This window comes from Nicotiana sylvestris, chromosome 11 (genome assembly GCF_000393655.2).
Source record: "Nicotiana sylvestris chromosome 11, ASM39365v2, whole genome shotgun sequence".
Classification (NCBI taxonomy): domain Eukaryota; kingdom Viridiplantae; phylum Streptophyta; class Magnoliopsida; order Solanales; family Solanaceae; genus Nicotiana; species Nicotiana sylvestris.
This window is the reverse complement of record NC_091067.1, coordinates 122,010,569-122,024,771: the sequence shown is the minus strand read 5'-3', so window position 1 is coordinate 122,024,771 and position 14,203 is coordinate 122,010,569. Positions and strand designations below refer to the sequence as shown.

The following is a 14,203-nucleotide window of genomic DNA, read 5'->3' as shown; positions in this document are numbered from 1 at the left end:
TAATTCTAGTGTTGTGACGAAAGGAGAAGTAACACTCACCACATTCGCTGAAAGAGTCGACAAAGATACAAAGTTCCAGGTAGTAGATATGGAGATGGCTTACAACATGATCCTTGGGAGACCATGGATCCACGAGATGGATGCAGTTCCTTCAACCTTGCATCAAGTTATCAAATTTCCGTCGCCATGGGGAACTTGTCAAATTCATGGAGATCAACATACATCCAGGACTATCAACTCTGTTGCAGATACAAGCACGAGAAATGAAGAAAAATAGCAATCACAGAAGGCAGTTGAGGACACCACAACACAAACTTCAACTGAACAGGGGCAAACAGATGTAGATTCAAGGCTTGATACCATTCAAGAACCAGAAGAGAATGAAAATATCAAAACAACAATAGAGGAATTAGAGCCTATTGTGTTATTTGCTTAATGGCATGATAAGAAAGTCTACGTTGGGGCCAATCTTAGCCAAGGCATGAGAGGTAAGTTAATTAAATTTTTGAAAACTAACGTGGACTGCTTTGCTTGGTCCCACTCTGATATGACAGGGATACCACCGGAGGTGATGACTCATAAATTAAATGAAGACCCATCATACCCTCCTGTCAAGCAAAAGAAAAGAAAGCAAGGAACTTTCAAGAATCAGGTGATTCAAGAAGAAGACCAAAAATTGCTAAAAATTGGTTCCATTCGTGAGGTGAAGTATCCTAACTGGTTAGCTAATACTGTTTTAGTTCCAAAGAAGAACGGTAAGTGGCGGGTTTGTGTAGATTACACAAATCTTAATAAAGCCTTCCCTAAAGATTCTTTTCCACTACCACACATAGATCAATTGATTGATGCAACTGCAGGTCATGAGCTATTAAGTTTTTTAGATGCATATTCAGGTTATAATCAGATTAAAATAGATCTGGGAGATGAATAAAAAACTTCATTCATAACAGACAGGGGGACTTACTGTTATAAAGTAATGCCCTTTGGTCTAAAGAATGCAGGTGCAATGTATCAGAGGTTAGTTACCAAAATATTTCAAGAGCATTTAGGAAAAACTATGGAAGTGTATATAGATGATGTTCTTGTTAAAACTTAGTATTCAAAAGATCACATATTACACTTATCTGACATATTTTCAATTTTGCAAATTTAATATGAAGTTAAATCCCGAGAAATGTCCATTTGGTGTTGCATCAGGTAAGTTTTTGGGTTTTCTTGTTTCTAACCGTGGTATTGAAGTGAATCCTGCACAGATTAAGGCCATTGAAAAAAGTCCCTGATATACTTTCAAACAAGAAAGAAGTTCAAAGATTAACAGGGAGAATTGCAGCCTTGGGAAGATTCATTTCTAAATCATCAGAGAAGTGCTTTAAATTCTTCTCAGCCCTTAAAAAGCAGGATCATTTTGAATGGAATGAGGAATGTCAACAGGCACTCAGGAATTTGAAAACATACTTATCAAATCCACCTTTGCTGGCAAAATCAAAGGCTGGGGAAAGACTACTCATTTACCTTGCTGTTTCAGAAGTAGCGGTAAGTGCTGTTTTGGTCCCGGAAGAACAAGGTTAACAATCCCCCATCTATTATGTTAGTAAATCTTTGTTAGATGCGGAGACGCGGTATCCTCAATTAGAAAAACTTGCACTCGCATTAATCATGACATCTAGGAAGTTAAGACCTTACTTTCAGTGTCATCCTATTGCTGTAGTAATTGCCTATCCTTTACGTAATATATTACATAAGCATGAGTTATCAGGTAGGTTGGCTAAGTGGGCTATAGAATTAAGTGAATACGAAATCACGTACCAACCTAGAACTGCTATAAAATCACAAGTGTTAGCTGATTTCGTGGCTGATTTTAGCCATGGGATGAAATTAGAAGCAGAGAGAGAATTACAGGTGTTCAATGGAGCTAACCCAGGAACTTGAACTTTATTCACTGATAGTTCACCTAACGTAAAAGGTGCAGGTTTAGGGATTGTTTTGGTATCACCTATGGGTGAAACCATGCGACAAGCTATTAAATGTCATTCTATAACTAACAATGAGGCGGAGTATGAGGCTGTAATTGCAGGTCTAGAATGGGCACGGGAACTTGGCATAAATCAGATTATAATCAAAAGTGATTCGCAACTCGTGGTTAATCAAATGCTGGGGACTTATACAGCCAGGGAAGCGAGGATGCAACAATATTTAGAAAAGGTACGGGAATTGATAAAGCAATTTCAAACCTGAAAAGTTATACAAATACCAAGGGATGAAAATGTAGAAGCGGACGCCCTAGCTAATCTCGCATCTGCGGCTGATGTGGCAAGTGATGCAAACGCCTCACTTATACATTTATCTCATTCAGTTCTTGACCCTGATAAGAATGAGGTAAATTTTAATAATTTAACTTGGGATTGGAGGAACGAGATTGTTGCTTTTTTGCAGTATGGTATCGTCCCTGATGATAAGAAAAAGCTCACGCGCTTCAAAAAAAGGTTGCTCGGTACTGCTTAAAGCAAGGCAATCTATATCATAAAATATTCGGTGGTCCCTTAGCAAGATGCCTCAGACCTTCGCAAACGGAATATGTAATGAGAGAAATACACGAAGGACATTGTGGGAACCACGCAGGTGGAAGATCACTGGTAAGAACCTTAATTAGGGCAGGTTATTACTGACCTAAAATGGAAGAAGAAGCAGAAAGTTTCGTGGCCAAATGTGATAAATGTCAAAGGTACGGTAACAATATGTATAGACCTGCGGAGTTATTACATCCGGTCATCGCGCCGTGACCATTTATGAAATGGGGAATGGATATCGTAGGTCTATTACCTCAAGCAAAAGGACAGGTAAAATTTTTGCTCATACTCACTGATTATTTTACTAAATGGGTAGAGGCAGGACCATTCAAACAGGTGCGAGAAAAGGAAGTCAAAGATTTTATTTGGCGGAATATCATATGTCGATTCGGTGTACCAAAGGAGATTGTATGTGATAATAGACCTCAGTTTATTGGAGCTCAAATCACGGAATTCCTTCAAAGTTGGCAAATTAAAGGATTACGTCTATGCCTTATCATCCGGTGGGTAATGGGCAAGCAAAATCAACAAATAAAGTCATTATCAACAATTTAAAGAAACGACTAGAAGAGTCAAAAGGGAATTGGCCAGAAGTGCTACCTGGTGTTTTATGGGCATATCGTACAATGGCGAAAACAAGTACGGGAGAAACACCATTTTCGTTGGTTTATGGAGTAGAAGCTTTAATTCCTGTTGAGATAGGGGATCCAAGTACAAGGTTCACGCATGCAACAGAAGAGTCCAATGACAAGGAGATGCGTTTAAATCTTGATTTACTCGAAGGAAGGAGAGAAGCTGCACTAATAAGAATGGCACCACAAAAGCAGGTCCTAGAAAGATACTACAATAGGAAAGCACGCCTCATGTTCTTCAAAATTGGGGACTTCATGCTTGAAAAGGTTTTTCAATATACAAAGACAGCTAACGCAGGTAAATTATGTCCAACATGGGAAGGACCCTATAGAGTTCGTGATATTGCAGGAAAAGAAGCATATGAACTGGAGACAATGGATGGAAAGATACTACCTTCACATTGGAATGTTGTTCACTTGAAGAGATACTATTTCTAAGGAATACCCACGATCAGGTATCAACATTTTGAATATAATTTTTGAATTGTTAAAATTTTACTAACAATTTTAGATGATAGCCAAAACACTAACCCGTACTAAATGATGAGTCACAACCTGTAAGGCACACAGAATAAACTAAAATTCCTGGCCTAGGGTTACAATTATTCTGATAGAAATACAAATGGGTTAAGCAGTCTTCATCTATAATTGTACCTCCGAGTCCCGTATGTTTTCCTTTTCAGGAAAAGGACCAAATGAGAGAAACAATCAAGTGCTCAAGGCTTCATACTTCAACACTCAAACACTTGGGGGACTACATAATATACACGGGCATGTGTATAAAGAAGTTAAAGTAGATGGAGGAAAAATCAAGCCTAAAAGAGTCCAGTGCAGAGTAAAAGTCACGAGCCAAGGCCAAAGAAAACCTTACTATAGTTAGGGTAAAGGCTATGTACTAAAATGGGTTATAAATAAAAACCTCGAGTTTATTATTTTTACTTTTTTAAATCTGTTACAAGAAAAACAGTTACGAGAAAGTTATAGATGTACTTTAAATACATGTAAAGTATTATTCAAAACTAGACAAAGTTCAAATAAAAACTTGTCAAAGTTATTTCAAAGAAACATGTGTGTTCCTATTTCTTTTATCGTATGTTAACACCATTATGAAGGTAAGACATCTTCTTCATTAAGTGTCGAAGTATAAAAGGGTCCTCTTTTATAAAATTCATGTTCAAATTAATTAGTCATGAGGATAACAAAAGCATTTACGAAGAACAAAAATGCAAATGATTCTGTAAGTCCTTAAAAATAAAGGCAAGAATAAAATAAACAGAAGTTCAAGATAATAACATGAAAAACTTCTTAATATTTAAAAACTTAAGACTAAGTACGAACTTAATCACAAAACTATGAATTGTTTATACTCTAAGACTAAGTACGAACTTAGTCACAAAACTATTAATTGTTTGTACAAACTGGCCCATAAAAGGTCTGGGGACTTTAATTCTCAAAATAAACCCTTAAATGGAACCAAGGGTTTCACCACAATTTTTCAAATGAAACAAAAACAAAGTTATTCAAATAACTAAGGCTGATCACTGAGAAATTGGAGGAACTGAAGTAGAAGTATCATCAACAACGGGCTCAACTTGGGCAAGAGTATCAACAGTTGCGGGCTCAATTTGACCTGCAGCAACAGGCTCGACTGGACTTGAAATAGTAGGGATACCCTTATCGACTTCAACATTCACGGAAGCTTCGGCCACGGGAGAAGGAAAATCTTGAGTTTGCTGAACTTTCTCAATAGTTTCATTGATTTTTGCCAACTCAGATTCCAAGTTGAAATTTTCTTGGCCAACTTCAATTAGGGTATCACGGCGTGAATTCAAAAATGCCCAACTTATTTCAATAGCAGATTTATCTTCAAGGATCTCATAATCCCTTTCCCAGTCAGCAATTTCGTTATTTAACTTCTCATTTTCAGCCAAGGCAGATGTGTAAGAAGTCTGGAGAGAGGCATGGGAGCTTTCTAAAGCACGCACCTTATCAAAAGAAGCTCGAAGGTCTTCTTGTGCCTGAATCAAATTTTGTACGAGCTCCCCAGCGTAAGCTTCCTTTTTATTCAAAAGAGCCTTCAACTCTATGATTTCTTCACCAGCCTTGGACAGCTGTTCTGAATAGGAAGTTTCAAGGTGAGTTTTTTCTTTATCTGCTTGGCTTAAGCAAGTCTTTTCAACCGCCAACTCCGAAGTCAAAGCTCGTACCTGCTGCTCCAAGATACTTTTGCTCTCTTCTAAGTACTCCACATCAATTTGCAAGCTCTCAAACTGTTTTTTTCCAATTGCACGCCTCTAACTTAGAATCACGCACTAATTGATCTGAGTGGATAATTCTTTTCATCATCTCTGTGCTGATAAGGTTGGCCTAAAAAGGGGAAAAAGAAAAAAGAATCCTCAAAGATAGAAAAATTATAAAGTAAAAGAAAGAAGAGAAGGGGAATACCTTCAAAGTGGCGTGCACAATATCGTTCATCAGGGTCAAGGAACTATGGCTCTCTAGCTTAGCTTTCTCAATTGGGCCAATTAAAGGCTCTAGCCATACATCCGCTTGACCTGATTTCCTTAAGAGACTGCCCTTAGTAGGAACTTCAATGACTACTCGCCTCATAGCAGCATTCTTACTTGAGGAGCCAACCTCAGTGCGATGAAAGTTTGGATGAGGAATTGTCGAAGGAGGAACAGAAGAGGTGGTAAAGATAGTCTGGGGAGGAACAGAAACAATCGAAACTGGCAAAGAATGAGTTACAGACACAGGTGTCGAAAAAGAAGCCAAGGGTACTTCATCCAAAACAGGACCTAAGCCTTCACTACCAAACCCGCTAATAAAAAGCTGCTCAGCAGAGTTATGAGCAGAAGCGGGAGCAACGTCATCATCAAGAATTAGTATCGGAGTTTCAGCAGACTCGGTAAGAGGAACAGAACGACGGGGGGATACCTCTGCTTCATTATTATAAATGATGCGTCTTCGAGCTCGTGGCCTTGTCACCAAAGAGCCCCCGTCTTCCTCCTCTTCAGAGTCTTGTTCCTCAACAACAACGACTTTTCTTTTTGTAGAAGAACCCAAGATTATTTCTTAAGCCCTTTCCAAAGAGATGCGAGAAGCCGCGACTGCCTCGGCAGTGACTCCGCGAATAGCAAATCCTGATAAAAAAATGGATTGAAATTAGTGCAATAAAAAAAATATACACGAAAAGATGAAATAAAAGTTCTTACCATGAGTTTTTACTTTCCAACCAAAACGGTTAGAAAGTGTCTTCCAAGACCTACCATTAATTGGTGCGGTCCTCAATAACTTGTCTACCCAATCACGGAAATTGGGAACGTCTTCCACAACTCCCATAGTAGCTAAAAAAAAGAATAAGCAAAATTAGAAAAGTTGACAAATTTGAAGAAAAAAGGTACGAGAAAGTTAAAAAGACTTACGTGCAAAATTCCACTTCTCAGGGAAGGGAAAATTATCATCACCCACTAAACCAACAGTAGGGGCCTGGCATACCAGCCACAATCTTTGTTATCCTCAGGGCTTACCAAAACTTACTTGCTCCTGGCTACTAGTGTGAAAATACCATTGCGAAAGAGTCTAGGGGAGTAAAGGTGAATCAAATGAGGGAAAGTAAAGGGAACACCAGCTGTGTTGGTCAAATGCCTCAAACAGGCAACAACCCTCCATATGATTGGGCCAATTTGACCCAAGCAAACATAAAAAAAATGACAGAACTCAAGAATAACAGGGTCAATAGATGGTCTAAACCCTAAGGTGAAAAGGTATGTATAAATAAAAGAAACCCGATTATGTAAGAGGTGATTCTTTGATTTGGATTAGGGATAATAATAGGGAAAATCACTATTCTAATGACAGTCTCTACGAACTACAGAAATCAAACCTTCTGTAATTTGAGTGGGATAAATATCAGCACAATCTAAACCAGAGACTTGGTTCCTAAGAGATTCTGTCATGATAAAAAGATAGTTCCGTGGGAACTATCTCCTCTACTGTAGGCTCACGAAGAGGTTCAAAAGGTTTTTTACCTCTTGAAGAAGATCTTTGTGAAAGGGAACCCCTAGTTCTAGAAGAAGGGCCGGAACTAGGTAAAGGAGTGGAAGAATCGCGAATAGATCCTAAATTACAAAGCCTACCTCCCCTTCTGCTTCTAATGGGGGCATTAGGGAAGGAATCAATTATGGGAACCTTTCTAGGGTTAGAATTTGAAGAAGACATGATGAAGAAGGATGATACGATAAAGAAGCAAACATGGATTTGAGAGATTGAATATTCAATAAACTTTATGTAGAAAAGACAAAGAAAGAAGTTATATTTATACTGATAAGCGACCGCCGAAGGAAAAAGTGTGATGATGGAAGTACCATAATAATGATAACTGACGCATCGTGAATAGTGGAGCCATGAAAAAGCCTTAAAAAGGACTGCAGAATTGCAGAACTAATAAAAAGGTGACACGTGTAAAGAGCATTAAATATAAGTGACAATTGAAGCGTCAATTTTGTCATAGCATTAATGGTGACAAAAATTCTCGTTTTAATGAAATCCACTTCCCAAATATTCAATTGATGTATAAATGGCAAGTGGAGGGACTATCTGTATTGGGAAAAATTGAGTTTACATATTAAAGTGGAATAAGGATGACGTGTCAAGACACGTAGACTAGTCACAGAGTTACAACTGGCAAAGAGACACGAGTTGCAACAGATACGAGCAAAGGCAAAGGAAGAGACACGGGCAGATAATCAAAGGACTCGACGCCCGTATCTATTTAAGTCATTTAGGTAAGGGAATCAAGGGGAATAAATCTGACAATATATGAGAATACAGATACAGTATTTAATGAGCATTAAATACTGAATACGTTAGAGAATCTGTATTAAATACAATGATTGTGTAACGTAGCATTCAATGTCTTTAATTACTCATAATAGCCTTATTAAGACTAGAGCAAAACACATATCTCCCAAATAGCTATAAAAGGGAGATAATTGATCAATTGTTGGGACACAAAACACTATTGGAATATACTTTGGTTTACTTGTTTTTCTCCTGATTATATTCTTGCTACCCAAATTATTCTCTTTTACATATTTCGATTATCAGTAACCCATGTTCTTCTAAATTCTAGCTTTGACTAAAATTCCATTTTTTGGTTAAACAATAACAAAATTAACATTACAATACAATAACATAATATGGACAACCACCGTCCAAACAACCTACAAAGAAAAATGGCCCAAACTTTTAATCTGAAAAGAGAATTTATTCATTCAAGACTTTCATCCTCCTTATAATGCCTTCTTTGAGAGCAATATTAGTAGTACTATATCCACCATCAATCACAAAATTCATCCCACTTATATACTTAGATTCATCACTAGCAAGATACAATGCTGCTTCTGCAACATCCTCATCCTCCAACATTGTTCCTTTGAGGTTTGCAATTTCAGATAAAAATTCCTCAGCCTTTTCCTTCTCCTTAATACCTAGACAATTCAACAACGTAACGTTGGAGTTGCCACCCCAAATGGAGAAACACAATTTACTCTAATTCCATATTGTCCTAATTCTACACCCAAATTCTTAGCAAGCCCAACTACTGCATGCTTTGACGCAGAATACGTATGAGAGACATCGCCATAAGGCACTGAAGCAACACTGGAAGTGAAAAGAATGCTACCTTTCTTAGCTGGGATCATCACACACGCCGCGTGTTTTGCACATATTAATGCCCCAAAGACATTCACATCAAATACTGCTTTGAAATTTTCGTAGTCAGATTCTAAGATGGTGGAATCAGATCCAGCGTTGCTGAACATAATGTTAAGTTTCCCGTACTTGGAAATTGCTATGTCCACTGCATTTTCGACGTCTTTTTCCACTTTTACATCGCAATGTATGTAGGAAACAGCTCCCGTTTCACCTACTTTTTCAATGATGGATTGGCCAAGATCGTCTTGGACGTCTGCAATTACTACTTTTGCTCCGTGTTTGATGAAAAGTCTTGCTGCGGCTTCACCAATTCCACTACCGCCGCCTGTTACGATTGCAACTTTGCCCTCTAGCCTGATACAATATATATAGGAGTATAATTCAACATTCGATTTCATAGGATTGTGCTTAAGTTGATCACTAGAGCAACAATAAGGGTAACTTCTAGGGGCGAATCTAGGACGGGATTGGATTTTTCATCCGGTGTTCAATACTAGCATTGAGCCGATTAAATCGGGATTTGCGCCGGCCGGAAGTCCCATATTGGAGAGTAAATGCTTCCTAACCAAGATAACTTTATACTGAGGGTTCAAATCGAAGACCTTTGATTAAGGATGAATGAATACTTATCACTCCGCCACAATCCCTATTGAACAGTTGAACTCATTTTCCTTTGAGCTCGAAGTGTATATACTTATTTAATTTAATTTAAATATATACATATAATTAATTAGATCCACTCATTCTGACTCTAAATACAGAATTCGCCTATGATGAACTCCCCAATATCCTAAAAGGCATACAGCCGAATAATTATAATACGACATTCATATTTGAGGAGCCCAACATTGAGGAAAAGATAACAAAATAAACTTACCTTTTAGCAATGGAGCCGAGGGAGGAAAAGCTCGAGGCCATGGAATTGATCAGCTTCAAATGCTTGAAAATGAGGAACATACTTTTGTTAGTGAACTGTGCGAGTATTAATATACTGTGGGCCTTATTATTGGTCATGTGCAACTATCAGATTGTTAGTTGTAAGTTGACTTCTAATTAGTAAATTTGTAATTAAATCCTTTGAGAGTGTGTATCACGCACAGCTATTATATATACCTTTCTTAATGTTTGCTTGCTCTAGATATCTTCACACTATAATATGCATCAATCATACTCCCTCCCATACATTGCAGTTGTCATGGTTATTAAAACTAACTGGTTTAAAATATTTGTTATTTAGAAAATCAAAATATAATTAATAAACTTTTTCTCGTTTCGTTAACAACATTTCAGTGTAATTTCACAAGTGAGGTTTGATTAGGGTAGTGTATATGCAAATCCAAGGGCAGACGTACATTAGTCGAAGCTGCGTTCCATTCGACACCACTTCGCCGAAAATTTTACTAAATACACATATAAACAGTGGACAGAGAAAACTGATATATTGACAAAATGACACCATTGGACAATCAAGCGTACTTGGTACGATGGCTAGCAGCCTAGCACGTCCATTTTCATCTAGAAGGGTGGGGTGTCGAGGCCCACTCCATAGTTTTTTGCACATTTTAAAGCATCTTTAGTTAAAAATTAGATTCTACAAGAATCGAACTCTATCCTTAATTTACAATTTTTGAGTGACAAGATTTGCTGGTGTTAGTCTTCTCATGTATCCATGTGCAGACTTTACCTTTACTTTGTGAAGGTAGAGAAGTTGTTTCTAATAGACCTTAGACTCAAGAAAAACGTAATAAAAAATCAAAGATATTAATTGTTCTTGAAAGTAAACTTTTTTTTTGGGCAAGTAAACTATTTTGCTTACCGGCCAATAGCAAATATGTACAAGTATAAAACAAAAGCAACTGCTTTGGACAGGCCCCAAACCAGAACATCACTACTACTGCTACCTCCCTACATTGAACTAGTACACTTAAGGCCTAAGGGTAGAAATTAAGAGAAACTAACTTCCTTTCTAGCTTTGGCTTCAGTGTCCCTTTACATGTTACCTCCTAAATAATCTACTTAATGATCCCCTGCACTGATCTATGTTTCTCCTGAAATATTCTAATGTTTCTTTCTTGCCATACATGATAGATGCATCCAGCAATCACCATTCTGTAAAGTTCCACCTCTGCATTCCTTCCTTTCTTATTAATTTCTGTCCATAGCAGTTCCTCCTGTCAGTTCAACGCTTGCATGTATATATGATCACGCCCAACTATGCCTTATAAAAAGGACTAAGCGGTCATTGCAAATATAATCCGGGTATTTAGCTCAGAGTCGAATCCCATAGGGAATTAGCCTACCAATTACTTTTGTCAGACTCACTAAATTCTCCATAATCAACTTCCCAGATATTTTGAATAACACTTGGTGATATTTCTACTTACTATAACTGAATAAAATTAATTAAACTAAGAGCTAACTATGACTGAGTTGTAAACAAATAAGAGAAGGATCTAACGTTGTGATTTTCCCTATTGATGGAATCCCCTCCTGTTATGTTTCGTATAGATTTGCCTACTCGTCTCTATCGATCATGAGCACTCTTCCTACCGTAACTCTCTCCCGAGTAATTTATGACAATTTACTAGACGCACTCTCCCGAGTTACGCTAGCTAGATTTTATTATTGCTCACTTAGATCGCACTCAAGGTTTCGTTATTCCTAATCTCACCTTTAAACCCTCGGTTATTGATTCCTCATATACTTTGGGAGTGGTTTTGTTCAACAACAACCTAAATATGCACTCTCTCCCGAGTAATACATATTATATAGGCACAACTAATTGAGGATCCTATCAATTAACTACAACAAGAACGTAGTTGAACAAATATAGATTAAACTAGGCAAACTATATTAACACAACAAGAAGTTCATCCCTCAACAGGTTCCATTAAAACCTTAGACTAAATAATTAGCTACTCATAATCGTGTTCATAATAACAACAACAAAATTCATCATGAATGATAAAAACAAAACGAAGAAAGGTAGAACTCGATGTTGAGTTATCCTCCTTGCCTCTTGCCTCTTCTTGCCTTCAACAAAACTATGAGAACCTTGATATCCTCTTTTTGGGTGAGCTGGACCTCTTGTAGGTTAAGTGGAATTGCCTCCAAACTTCCAAGTTTACCCCTGAAATTTCTGCATTCCGGAATGACTAGCGCGGCCACACTCGAACCACGCTAGTGGCCGCACATATGAACTCGATGCCGAATTATCCTCCTTGCCTCTTGCCTCTTGCCTCTTGCCTCTTCTTGCCTTCAACAAAACTATGAAAATCTTGCTTTAATTTAGCCTCAAACACTGTCCTAAGTCCTTATAAGCACATTTTGCTCCTAAAAAACATGAAATTCACAATTAGCGCCATTTTATCGTCATTTAACATTCCTAGAACAGTGAAGCATAGTCAAGTTGGGGCATAAATAGTCGCCAAACAACATCAATCTAGCCTATTATCAAAACCCCACACCTAAATCATTGCTATTCCCCGAGCAATCCACCATACTATATAAAGGTTCCTTCACTAAGCTTTTCCCTAACGTATCACACCAAGAACATATCACCAAAGTTGTGTCTAGTAGTGTAACATCTTTACCTCAAGAGTCGACTCTCCGTGCAATATTCATACTTATTCAAATTACTCCATACAGAGGTCAAGACTTACCTTTCCTTCGTGAATCAAATGCCCTCACATCACACAAGAGAGTAGTTCCACGAATAATAATATTAAGAACAATTAGGAACTTAGATAGACAAAATTTACTCACTCTCAGAAAGAACATTCATATGCTACAAAGATGCGCCATAGGCTTGCCCGTAGTTTACTACTCTACTAATCGAGCTCATTCAGTCTAAGATCAATTAGGACTTTATTTGGTTGTAATATAGGCTAAGGGACGGGTAGGATATATTTGGATATAGTGACTAACCTCCCTAAGCACTTTTAGTACAATCACTTTTGCATTCAGAACCATACTTATGTTAGACCAGACATTCCACCACACTTCTATTTATAATACCTCAAACTCCTTTAGGTGCAATTGTATCAAGTCACCACTTATCAAGGACTACTTACTTATTTTCTTTTCTTTTTTTTTCTTTTTAAGTGGCGCATATTCTTTCCTTTTTCAAATCACTACACCTTTTTTCTTTATTTTTTTGGTTCCACTCGAAAACCAAACCACCACCCCACATTTTAACTTTTGCATATTTCATAATCATTCAAGTGCTCATGGGAGGTAAAGGGGTTCAAACAAATGGGTCGTTTAAACACTTGGGTAAAGTTTATAATGTGGTTGCCAAAGAAACAGGCTTATAGGCTCAACGGGGTTAACTACGATGTATCGCATTTAGGTGGGTCTATTTTATATATCTGGCTTAACAAAGAAATGCCTATATCACTTCTAAGATAGAATAAAGCTACTATTTTGCTTTGCAAACATACAGGGTAAGTTCTAGGCATCAAATGCAGAGCATAGAATACAATACAACTCACACACACATGGCACATGACTCACTCTAGATTGGCTTATCAAAACACTCTTGTTGAGTACTCAAGTCAGTTACAAACATACAATTTAAGGAACGCTAACAAGAGGCAACAACTAAGACTAAGCATCACACTTTAGTGTCTACCAGGTTCAGGTGTTTTAACGCTAAGGGATTCTCTTCCTATCTCAACACACAGCCCATAAGTACCAACTAAAAACTAGAAACAAAATAAACAAAAACTAACTACACCCGGTTCAAGCAAAAGCCTTGGAAAAGAATCGCAACCCAAAGAAAAATCAAGGGGGAGTTACTACACTACCTAAAACAGAAAATCTTTTTGGTATTTTCTTTAGACTTACTTCCCTCAAGAAAACTGTCTATAAAATCCGTCATCAGGAAGAATCCAACATATTTATGTTTTTTTAAAGGTCGACTTAGACTCTCAAGAACCCCATCGAAAGAGATCTGTCATCGGGACAAGTCGACTTACCTAATTTGACTGCTACTCAAAGCCATAAAACCAAAGAAAACATAAAACAATCAAGTTCTTACATATATACACATACACCGAAGTATCCCCCCACCCCACACTTGAAAAGAAGACATGTCCTCAAGGCATACAAAATAAATAACAATGAGGTAAAGGAACTTCCCTGATGGATCAATCTTGATCGGAGACCGTCCCCGGGTCCAGATGATATGCACGACCCAGAGCTCGCAGCCAGCCCATTATTTTGTTCTCAGATTTAACTTGCGGGGTGGCCACCGCATCAACACGCGTGCTTATGTCAGCTACC

General features: G+C 37.8%; 1 pseudogene; it reads right to left on the bottom strand.

The window, feature by feature from the left end:
* Positions 1-8,447: 8,447 nt before the first annotated feature.
* On the bottom strand, positions 8,448-9,868 carry LOC104228257 (short chain aldehyde dehydrogenase 1-like; annotated as a pseudogene).
* Positions 9,869-14,203: the final 4,335 nt, after the last annotated feature.